Below are 12,655 nucleotides of genomic sequence, written 5' to 3' on the forward strand. Positions count from 1 at the left end.
GCTGATTCTCAAAGGCATATCAGGGGCAGTACTGAACGTGTAGAGAGCGCCAAACGACAAGTAACCATGGGTGCCTTTATACCAATTTCCATCCGACAAGTCTCATTTCTCTTTTTGTGTAAATTACGTGTGCCAGTGACGTATTAGCAAACGATATGCCTTTGATTTTGTACAGTACACAATATTACTTCGTAAATATAATAGTACAATATGAATGTATATATTTGTAACTTCACTCAAGTACAATGACAATGCTAAAAACAATGTTCATACTAGTGGACTATAAGGCTTGATTCGTACACCACATGAATGCAACCCAATATAAATTCACTGTATTTAATGATTACAATTTCAGTTTGCACACAGTAATAATACACAAGAATAAACATGTTCACAAGGTCTTTAGTTGTAAATGTTTGTAATACGATGGCTTATTGTTTGTGCTAAAATGTTTGATCTTCGACCATAATATATGGTCCACCAAATCTGCATGTTCTTGCTGCCACCACACTCACACACTTCCCCAAACAATAGAAAAGCGTTAAGCCACTTGAACACTGTTGCCAGCTAAAGGCACACACACTGTTAAACACACAAATAATCCCAAACATACTCCCCCCTGTTGGTCAGCTAAGGTCTGACCAAATAAAACAAAATGATACATATAAAAAACGAAACAAACACAAACTTGAAGAACTGTACTTATTTTTAGATTACTCAAATCTCAATTCTAATCCTTGTTATATGGTAATGCAACTAGTTTGTTGATGGAACGTTTATATGTTCCAGTTGTAGTACGAACCGTCACTACACGAACTAAGAAATCCTTTCCTGGGAACACCTTTTCAATGATGCCCAATTTCCACTGCAATGCAGGAATGTTGTCTTCAATCAGCAAAACTACATCTCCGACCTTGAGATTGTGTTGCGGTGAAGTTGTCTTAGAGCGTTGTTGAAGACCATGTAAATAATCTCGGGACCATTACCTACATCCATCCTCGGCATTCTTGCCTCCTCCTATTTTCAAATGTCCCTCTGCCTTTATACCAATTTCCAGTACTGTATTGATAGTCTTCAAAAATTGAAATAATTCAGTGTTTCAGCGTAAAAAATAATTATCTAATATGTGTTTTGTATGCTACAAATAGATAACCTTGCACTCCTTGGTTAAAAGGTTACAATATTTTATGTGGATATTAAAATATAAATCGGAATGTAGTGTATGTCTTTAAAAAATGTTCATTTTGTTAAGGGTGTCATTTAGAAGTACGTGTATTATTCCCCGCATAGAAGCGTAAAATAATATTTTAAAGTTTTGGTAATAGTAAAATGCATAACTTTAAGTGGACTGTATTGAAGTAAAATGTTTGTTATGGCTTAGATGGTGAATTTGCAAAGTACGAGATGAAGTGAAAACCGTGGGTCATTTTGCTCTCCAATACACAGTGATTACAATAGTTTCCTAGAAATAGCTTTTTTTTGAAGGCAAGTTGGACCAATGATTTCGATTTTTGATCCTGTAATCAGCCTCATATCCCATAGATTCCAGACAGTAAGGCACACGTGAAATTGGATCAATTTCATTATTCAACTGTTCAACTCTGTATTTTATGCATTATGCTAACATTGTGCATTATTTAATGCATTATGCTAACATAATGTCATGAGAGAATTCTGTAAGATTTGTATCATATTTAATCTAGTTAAGTGATTTTTTTGTTGTTAGAATTTTCGTTTTCAGTCACTTTCACATGAAGAACCCATCTGAACATAGTATTCGAATATTCAGTTACTCGAATTTTAGGAGAGAAATATTACTTGTCGTAATATGTATAATGTAATGTGTCTCGTCAAAATGGTTCATAAACAGAATATGTTATGTGTAAAACATATCTTCCCATCATTAGTTGTGTTCTTAAAATATTACTGGATGAACATAATAATATTACGTATTAATGTGAAAGAATTCATTTGAAATATCTTATAAGGTGTTCGCTGTATCCGTGATCTAGTAATAATTACTAATTCGTTAATAAATGAACAAGAAAGCGAATAAGAAAGAAAAAATCCTAGGTCGTATTACGAAGATATAAAGAACGAGACCGTACATAAATTATAAATACATTGTTTGAAACTTCGTTTTAAAAGGTGAATCAAAGCAATACAAATAAAGAAGCAAAAATTAATAACTCTGGAAGAACGAAGGATCTGTGCATTTCATGAAGACCAGGGAGGAGGGTTATAAATGTCCATTGCAATTTTCTACTGAAATGAGATTTAATTATTGAGATATTTAGTTTAATTTAAAAATAGTACTTTTCATATATTATAACTGTCCGCAAGTATATACAGGGTGTCCCAGGAAGAAGGGGCAATATTTTGGGAAACGATAGTATGGGTGATTCTAAGCAAAAATGTTCATATCAACATGGGTCCTAATCTCAACGGTTTGAGAGCTACAGGTTGTGAACAGCCTTCAATTTCATGCTGCTTATTACCCACCCTGTATGTATTCTACAAAAATGAGAGATAGCGGATTTGAAAAGTGATGGAATTGCCCTTCCAACGATATGCAACATGTGACTCTGGTGTCTTTGGAAGGGAAGATACTGAACAAAATTTGGAAATCAGTGTTGCCATCCAATTTCCATGCATAATTTTAACTTTTCCTCAATAACCTCCTTTTCAAAGACACCACTGCCACATGTTGCATACCGTTGGAAAGATCATTTCATCACCTTTCAAATCTGTTATATCCCATCTCTAGAATACATACAGACTGGGTAATAAGCAGCATGAAATCAAAAGTGGTTCACAACCTGTAACTCTCAAACTGTTGAGATTAGACCCATGTTGGTCACCCATACTATCGTTTCCTAAAATATTGCCCCTTCCTCTTGGGACACCCTGTATATATATATATGTGTGTGTGTGTGTGTATGTGTGTTAATTTTTACCTTCAATTCGTGTTAACACTAGAATTATTCCCTGTAAGGAGTTTACAGAAAACATCACACGTAATATTTTCCGTATATTTTTGTTAACAACAAACATACCAGGTGCATAAAAATCCCTGCAAATGGTTTCACTGCACTAATTTGTAATTGCTTAACTGTCTACTAACATATCCCTATACTCATTTTTATCTAATTAGCCGTGTTGTATCAGTGGAACTATTCAAACCAGCTTTTTGTAGTATTCAGTCTGAATTAACATTGTTGAGGTCTTAGTTATTTACTAAGAAAACAGAGAAGAATGATCTGTCCCATGGAAACACATGTTTTGGAAATTTACTGACACAAAATAAAAGTATAGAGGGGAGTCGCGATCGCTCCTCCTCCCCCAGAAGAGGAAACTTTCTTATTTTATATATATAAATAAACCCATCCCAGAGTTTGAAGCTCTAAGTAGCAGTATGACAACCCTTCCCCCAGAAGTCGGTCCTGGAACCGCCCCTGAGGAGAGTCATACATCTTCACGATTAAAAACTCATATTTCAAAAGTGTGGACACTTTATACCGCCTTCCCTTCCTTCGTCCTGCCACTTATACCTATATTTGCATATTAAGTTTCAGTACTGTCTCTGGCGAGTTGATACTTACGAAATGCAGTGAGACGACAGGAGGGCCAAGTTTACTGTTCGGCTTCTCATAGACAAAGGGCAACAACAATGCGCTTCTCATATTTCTACTAGTTGCCTTGTCACCAGAGAACTGCGGTATAAATTAACTTGAAGTACGTACGTTATATTACTTGAGGTGATTTACTTTTACAGTTTTAGTATGCTCTGCAGTTTTCTTCAGTAACGAGTTACAGTTCAGGGTTAATCTTTGGAAATATTACAAACAACTATTTTCTTTTTAGAAACAGTGTATTGTTAGTAAATATTAATGCTATTTTGTGTCCTGCACGTGAAGAAAATAATGAGATCACAGAAAACCGTCGATCACTTACCACACTTCAGACAAACTTCTTAAGAGAACCTACAGCAGCTAAGAATTCATTCTAGATTTCAGCGCACAGATTGATAAAACTTATAAATTCAATGTTAATATTTAATCGACTCATCATTTTTTTCCTTATTTTAAGACGACGCTTTCTTGAAGTGTAGTAAGTGATCAACGGTTTTCTGAAATTTCGTTTTCTTCAATAACCAAAAGGTTCAAGAACAAAAATTAGCATTAATCTTTACTAATATTACAACACAGGAGTGTCCAGATGTTTCTAGAATTTCCAATGTTTCTCATTATTCTAAAAAATCTTGCACCTATTCTTCTAGAATAGTTCCACACGGAAGACAAACCTAGCAATGTATACCAGTTTACCATTTTTAACAAGTTAGGTACTCACTAAAGTAACAGAACACACTGAAACTGTAAGTAGAACACTTAAGATACATGATAAATATAGCATTTATCAGCAACTGTTCGCCACCATGTACCTTAGTTACGTTTCACTGAAAATGTACGGATTTCACACCTATTGGGGGGGGGAGGTAAAATTAAATTTGATGCAATTTTGTCAGGAGTGATGATTGTGGTTTCACTGAAACTAAATTGCTACGTAATTTATGTGCTTTCATGATTAACATTTCTTATTCTTCCAATTCCATTAACTGCTGGATGAGTTTATTTTTTTTTTAAGATGATAAATGTTAAAAAAGAAAAAAACAACAACAACAACAAATGCAAGATTTTGAACATAAGTTCAAATTTAGGACCAAATAGTAGGTACTGTATGTAATAAATTGTATAGTTACTGTAATTTCTCTCCTACAAAAGGTAGACTGATACGTACGTACAAGGTATTTAGAAACAGTGGCTATATAGTATGTGTTTTATGTTTCTAGTCTGTCTAATAAATAAAAATATATATTTATGAAGTCTGAAATTACACAAAAATGTGGACAGTGTGGACTGGCGAAAACCCGAATCAGGGTTTTCTAGCTGGGTAGTCGCTCTAAAAATTTGAGCAACTAGCTATAAGGTCAGTTTTTTTCTATATTTTGGAGCTTAATTCTGCTTTCAGTCAATATGTAACAGCATACGTTGAAACTAAAATTATTCTTGTGTTGCGTATCTTAACGACATTTGACCATTAAAACTGTTAGTGTGTAAGGAAAGTTAGGGAATAATAAATAAATAAATTGTTGACACGTTGTATAATACCGATGAATGTTTGTGCTTTCGGGCTAATTAATTATACCAGTTAGGAGTGTGTCTAACCTATTTGTATGGTTGAAATAATAATTGCGAAATTCTATTTTACCGAGTCTTCCACTGTAAATAGTTTCACCCAGTGTTTTTTCGGATTATTCAGACTTTTTAAAAATAGCTCGTTAATAGTACAGTTCTGAACTTTTTTTTAAGAATATGAACTGACGCATGTTCGTAATTTTTGAACGTTTATTTACTGCATCTAGTATTTAATGTACTACTTCATTGTTCCGGTGTTCTTTGGCATCTTCTTCAACAGATCTGGGCAATCCACGTACAACTAATCTCACATTTTCTAGATTTTACTTTGCAATACTTCGTATGCAGGATAGAGAATAATGAGGTCAAAACCTTGTTAATATATTTTTTTTTAAAGACTTATTTCTTTTAAAAAGTTACGCAGAAGATGTTTATGAATACATGTAATTTTCTGTTAATTAATAAACTGACACAAAATTATAAGTCTTCATAGAAATCTTCTGCGTACATTTTTCACAGTAATAAAACCTTTGCAAGAAGAGTACTCTAGTACAAGGAATATCATTTGTATTGCTATGCACACGAAATAGTGCAATGTAAACATCTATGTAGGGAGCTGAGTTGCTCATATCTTCTGAAGAAGGTTTTAAGGAACACTGTAACAGTAAAGTACTCAATAAAATAGTACGTTTACAAATCGTTTTTTCTAATGTTTTATGTAAATCTGGTTAACTTTTAGTTGGGAGCTTTAAAAAAAAAAAAAAAAAAAAAAAAAAAAAGCAAGACAGGGAAAATGAAGCACGAATTAAAAATGAGAGAAACACCTGCATCATTCTGCAAGTTTAGAATACATTAATAAACTTAGTTGGTTTTAAGTTTGAGAAACATTATTATTCAAAAACAAAGTATGTACGCAGTGAACTCTATAATTCAGCTATTCCCCGTCCCATCCAATAACTCATCATTAGAAAGGTCGTTTTAGACTAAGAAACATAAAGCAATTGACAGTTTTGTTTTTGTTTCATAATACAATTGCTACGTATTGTTACTGATCTTTTGTAATAGATAGCCTTTCTATAATTCGGCTCAACCTCATATAAAATTGCCCGACTAGTGAGTCTTTCTCTCTCTCTCTCTCTCTCTATATATATATATATATATATATATATATATATATATAGGTAGATAGATGTAAGTAGATACAGATGAAGTAAATACTCGATCGAATGAAAGAACTTGGATTTAATGAACCAAATTTGATTAATGTGGCAGATATAATTTAGATCTGGAAGTATTGGTTTATAATGAACATTTCAGGCTATTTAGATGTTTGATTATTAAGGAACAACATTCAACGAGAAAGCAACTGAACCTTAAGGCTTTATTTGTCTTTTAATATGCAGTTGCCAGAAGATTTTGTTACTAATATGATATGTACAGTCTTGTTAAAAAAATCCTGGCCACTCTCTCTCTCTGAAAACCTCTGTACTGCCTACAGTCGGAATTAAATAAAGCAAATATGGCTTTTCTTCGTTTACTTGAAATTTTCATTTAGAGCAAAGGTGTTAAAATTTCTTACGTATGGCCTTTTAAAGTAAGATGGGTGGTCAGGTTTTTTTGAACAAGACTGTACATTAAATGTTTTACATTTACATCATACAGCACAATTTCGAGTGGAATATCTTATTTTAAATATTGTTCATAACTCAGTTTGCGATGTAACATGCTTCCAATTTTAGACACCTTTTCGCCATAATTAGTCCGTTAAATAAAAAATTTATTATATATGTACATAATATATTAGTATTCAGGTAATATAAAATACTAATACTAATATAATATACGGGATCAATTTTATATTGTAGTTATAATTTTAAAGCCATCATGAACAACAAATGTTGATCTTAACATTCCGTATGTAAGTAGTAGTTATGACTAAAAAATTGAAAAATGTATTGTAGAGTAAAATAAATGCACCTATTAGAGTCCCGGAAATTATTATAATGTAGAAAGGCTATACGTGGAAATTTTCGATTTAACGACTGTTTGATTTAGTATTCTGCACGGAAAGCACATACAAATGAAAATCTCGTAAGCAATTATCATAGAAATTTATCTACATAAAATCAACTCGTTGCTGTTGCTATGCACAAGTCTATGCAATTTCACAATGCGAAACTTGTATTACAGTTTGATTTCCACAAAAGCTAAAACTTAAATAAGACTTCTATTAATTCGTGTCTTCTAAAATCCCTTAGAAATGGCTCAAGTAAAAGCAACAATTGTGTTTGTTGTTAGCTCTAAAAGTAAGTATATTCCTTCAGCTAAAGTTTACTATTTTCAGTCTTTGCATTGGTTGACCAGCGGATCTGATTGGTCAATAATATCGAAATGAATAAAACTATGAGTAAATATTTCATTTGGTTCGTACACTTTGGTGTTCTAAAGAAGAATTTGTAAAGGAAAATAACGACTGTGCTAGCTAGCCACTGCAAAAAAGAACTAAGGTATAGTCGTCCTGTGTGTCGAACTCCCAAATCCTTTTCTCAAGATAAAAATCAAAAGGTTAAGCCTATTATGTAAATACGTTACATAAATTTATTTCAGTGCAGTTTAGCAGTTTACCTCCTGTAACAAAACATTCCTTTCTCCTCATATTTAGGTGTGTAAGGTCAAATTGTATTTTTAATGTAAACTCCTTGTAATGTCGAAAATATACAAAGTATTAGTTCATGTTAACTATAATAAATCCGTCCATTTCGCAGCTCTCATCATAGTGGACAATAGAAATATTGTGTTTTCTAATAAGTAGTAATTTTTAGGTAGTAGGCTAGTATATGAAAGTACTAATTTTTTAGGGCGTATATATGTATAATTTCTTATTAGATAAAGTTGTGTGTACTTTCAAGTAGGATGTCCATTGAAAATTGTACTACGTATTCGTCAAGAATAAAAGGTATGATCATAATTGTGGTGGCGTTGGCGTTATGTGATGATAGTGAGAAAATTATTATAATTTGTTGAGAACTCCATTTTTACGGCATGTAGTTATTTATTAACCTTACCATTAGCTTTATTTCTTGTTTTCGTATGATCTATTAAGTTTTGTTGCAATTTTTTTTAAAAATAATATATTTTAAAAGCATTTATGTAGTTATAACCGCGCGAAAAGTCAGTAAATTGTTGCAGTATTGCGTTATGGTCAGTTTTACAAATATTGGGTATGGGTATGTAGCACACGCACATACGATTGTTTATTTATTGTTTTGTATAATAATTACAATTTTGTTACGCAGTGGAAAAAGGAACAGCTTTTTCTTTACATTGGGGGATTTCACCTCTTTAACCTCAGTCGAGTTCAACAGTTCAGCCCATCCAATAGGAGTAATTCTTGAATAAATAAAAAAAAAAGCGTATCATGTTTCGTTATTTTTATATTTATTTATTTTTTTAGCAATGAAATGCGCACCATATTTCATTAAAAAATTGTTTTAAATAATGAACGTTACCGTGAAACATTTTCTTATGCATGAATTCACTCATCCGAAAGTTCGATTCCAAACTATATCCCATTGACAGTCTCGAGGAGAGCATGTTCCACGTTTCACAAAATTCTGATTATATCTAGGAAAAAAGACAGTTTTGTTTAAGATGAGTGAATGCACCTCCTTGCCCCTATCTGAGTTAAACTTCATTTAACCCATTACGAAGATTAAAAGTACACATTATGTTTTCTGTAAATTAAGTAATTTGCGGGAAACTTATCATTAACATATTTAAGATGGAATATATTCATCTCTAGCCTTTCTCTAATTTTAAATCTACGTGATAGGAGTAATTGTCAAGCTTCAAAGACACAGGTTTCATGAAACACGGATAATGCTTATGAATATATATATATACATGTTGTTGAATGTTCTTAAATTTTAAAGATTTATTTAAAAACATTAAAAGATGTTCAATAGTAATCTAATTCTGGGTATTCGGGTACATTTTATATGTACTGAAGGGGGCCACGTCACAATATTGGTCATAGAAGCCACTGGTCGTACAAGCCGTATATGAATTCGGTCGTAGCAACTACATCACCCAAAGTTAAGGGTCGATCATAGAAGCCATTGGTCACTGACGCTATGGGACCTCGGTCTGGGTCATAGATGCCAACGAACATTGGAGCCAGAAATGTTAAGTGGTGTTAAGCTGCTTTTAGGCATATTATACTTAAAAGTTTTTCAACCTTTCCGATCGTTGGGCAGTATTATATGATTGGAATTTTACTGTCATTTTTGAGGAATTGCATAGAAATTAGCCTGTGAAATAAATACAGAATGATTTTCAAGCTTCAGTTATGATGTTACCATTTTGATAACACATGTTACGCGCAGGAAATTAGTAAAGTTCTATTCATTTATTCATTAACTAATCATGCGATATGATGCAGGATGTCAACTATAATGTTATGTATTGTTTTCACGAACATGTCTCAAAAATTATAAAACAGAAATAACATAAGTATAACAAGGGAAGTACAACATACATACAACATGCGCACATGAACGCCTTATATGCATTTCCAAGGTACACTCATGTCCAAAATGATTGTCGCATATCTGTAATTGTCGTCCTGTAAGAATATAATTTGAGAATGATTTTGCAGGGTACTTTTAATACTGTGTGTGTAATCGGGAAATGTATATTTGTGATAAATTTCATTGGAAAAGAATTATAAATACGAAAATTAGAATGAGTAAAACAAAATGTTGCTAAATGCACAAGAAAGTTTTATTTTCGTTTTATTCTTATTTACTGCTCTTTTGACATGAAATTTGCCACATACATGTCTTTGCCGATTATACACACATTAATATTATAAGAAATACCGGGCGAATTCGTTATCAAATTATATTCCTACAACATATTTATAGACATGCGACAATAGTGTTGGACATGAGTATACATTAAGTGACAATGACAGCAAATAACGCTTATATCTACATCTTCACCGCTTAACCTTCTTGAGCTATTCGCCTGCGTCTACTTGCTTTGGTTTTGGTAGTTTCCGGTGAGTCACAAAGGAATTTCCTTCGTGCAAGTGTATCTTAGTAATAGTGGAAGTTATCTAAAATGTTAAAACAATACAAGGCTGTTTTTTTTTTTTTTTCTGTAGAACAGTCATTATATGCAAAAGGCATACACATTTTATATCTATATCAGCATGGTAGGAGTTAAACTAGACAGTCGCTAATAGTGGCTTTTTCAAAATATTACAGTATTATTTCTCAAAAGAAATTGAATAAATTTGCACTCTGGCACTACTGCGTATATGTGGCTTCTATCACACTTTAATTTTCAGTGTGATGTAGCGGCTGCAACTAAACACGTATATCCTTTGTATGACCGACTTCTCTTATATATGAGGCTGCAGCAGCGCCGATTTCTGTATAACTTCGGGGAAGCTCGTTCAAGTATATGTTTCGTTGTCAGATATGCAAGCAAATATGGTGTGAGGCTCGTCCACCTTGATGTCCATATGTGGCTGCATTGACTGTTTGCGTCCTTGACCTAGAGCTATTAAAGCGCCACCAGTAAAATATCCGCAGTCTTTTGTATATACTTACCTATTGTAAATAACGCGGAAGGAATATATACTGTAAGAAAAGCTTGTGTTCATGTATAGAATATTACGTAAATATTGACAGTATAGATGTTAGTATTATTATTACTAAAAATTGGTAATGAAACTGTTGACCATGTCGAACGCAACACTGCATCAGTTTCTCTTGTTTTTACTGAGTTGTGGTATGCAATATTGCTAGTAAATTATTATTCTTTCTTCTGTTAATATTAAGTGGACTTTTCAAATTTTTCCATGTTATGTGCTCAACCCTTATAATTATGTGACTGGCTAAATTCGTATTCTCCATAAATCAACGTCAGGTTTTATGCTCAAACACGTTGAAGGTTGGCAGATAAAAATTGAATCTCATTTAACTTGAATAAAATGACATTGATTCGTGTAGTAATATCATGTTTTTTCCGTGTTGACACATTCCCTCGCATTCCTTTCTTATAGATCATTTCGTGTAGAGCTTCCTTATTTTTACATACTTTAAGATTTTCTTATGTAGTGTATTTTCAGAGCAGTTAGTGTGTTAGAAATTTTATTGATGTTGCATTGTTTTCTAGTATATGTTGGTGCTTTATATTTGGAAGAACAAATACATAATGACCTTAGCAAAGTAGTTTTCTTTTTATTAATTATATGGAAATGTATTTTTTCTATATACTTAAATTGTACCGGTAGATAGTATGTAGTTTCAAAATGTATATTTTTAGTATTATGTAAGATTTCTCGAATGTTAAGACCAAAGTTACGACAATTACATAGTTTAAATTAAGCTTCTGATCTGCAAGATCTTCAAATATCGTTCTAAAACACTAACTGTGTATCTTCAATAGTTTCAGATGCAACAAAACATCTTTCTAGAAATCAGTTTCTTTTCCTAATTCGTAGATTCGATTTTCAGTCAATTACTTGGATTAATTGATGTTATATATTAAATTGTGAAAATATAAGTACAAGAGAGGAGAAACAAATGGATCAACTATTAGTGGTTATATATTAATGTTGAAATTCTATATATCAAACCTGTTTGCTTATTCGTAATAAAGTTACTCAATTTGAATGTATGCATTTTGTTTCTTAATTGCAGCACGACTACCTCTGAACTGGTTATGCATGTTCAATTCCAATTTACACCATGTTTTTTTTTTTTTTTTAACTTTTTTTATAATTAGTCCGTTTATTACTTGGACTATATTGTCAACTAATTTACCATGTCATTATTAGCCTACAAGGTGGGACCATGAAACGGGGAAGTGACACATTTTTTTTTTTTTAAATATAATTTAGAGAAAGATAGCCAAACTAAATATTATTTTGACTAATTCGTAGTCGATTTTGTTGCAAACAGTGTTAGCGCAACTATGGAAATAAGATTTTTTTTTAAAGATTTTAAAAACCTGACAATTCTATTATCACAATGAAGTTACTTTTGTTTTTAACATTCTTTAGTCTGAAAATACAGGTTGTTTCCTGACATTAAGGTAAGACAAAAAGTATAGACCAACCAGGGTGCGCAAATGCTTCATTCGGAGTTATAGGCTACCGAAAACATGAAAAACTGAACTTTAAAGGTCCATAGCTCCAAAACTATGGGACCTACCGTAGTCGGGTCAAGACTTTACTTACGAACTAATATGTGCTCCATCTAAAAATACATGTTTCAGAATCCTAAGGTACTCTCGCAACAATTTTTGTACAGGCAATTTGGTTACGGGCGTATAATCTGTAGAACTACCTCTATAAAAATTGTTGCAGAAGTACTGCAGGATTCTGGAACATGTATTTTTGGATAGAGCACATATTAGTTCCTTAGAAGTCTTGACCCGACTACGGT

Source organism: Thermobia domestica, chromosome 2, assembly GCF_964235325.1.
Source record: "Thermobia domestica chromosome 2, izTheDome1.hap1.1, whole genome shotgun sequence".
Taxonomy (NCBI): Eukaryota; Metazoa; Arthropoda; class Insecta; order Zygentoma; family Lepismatidae; genus Thermobia; species Thermobia domestica.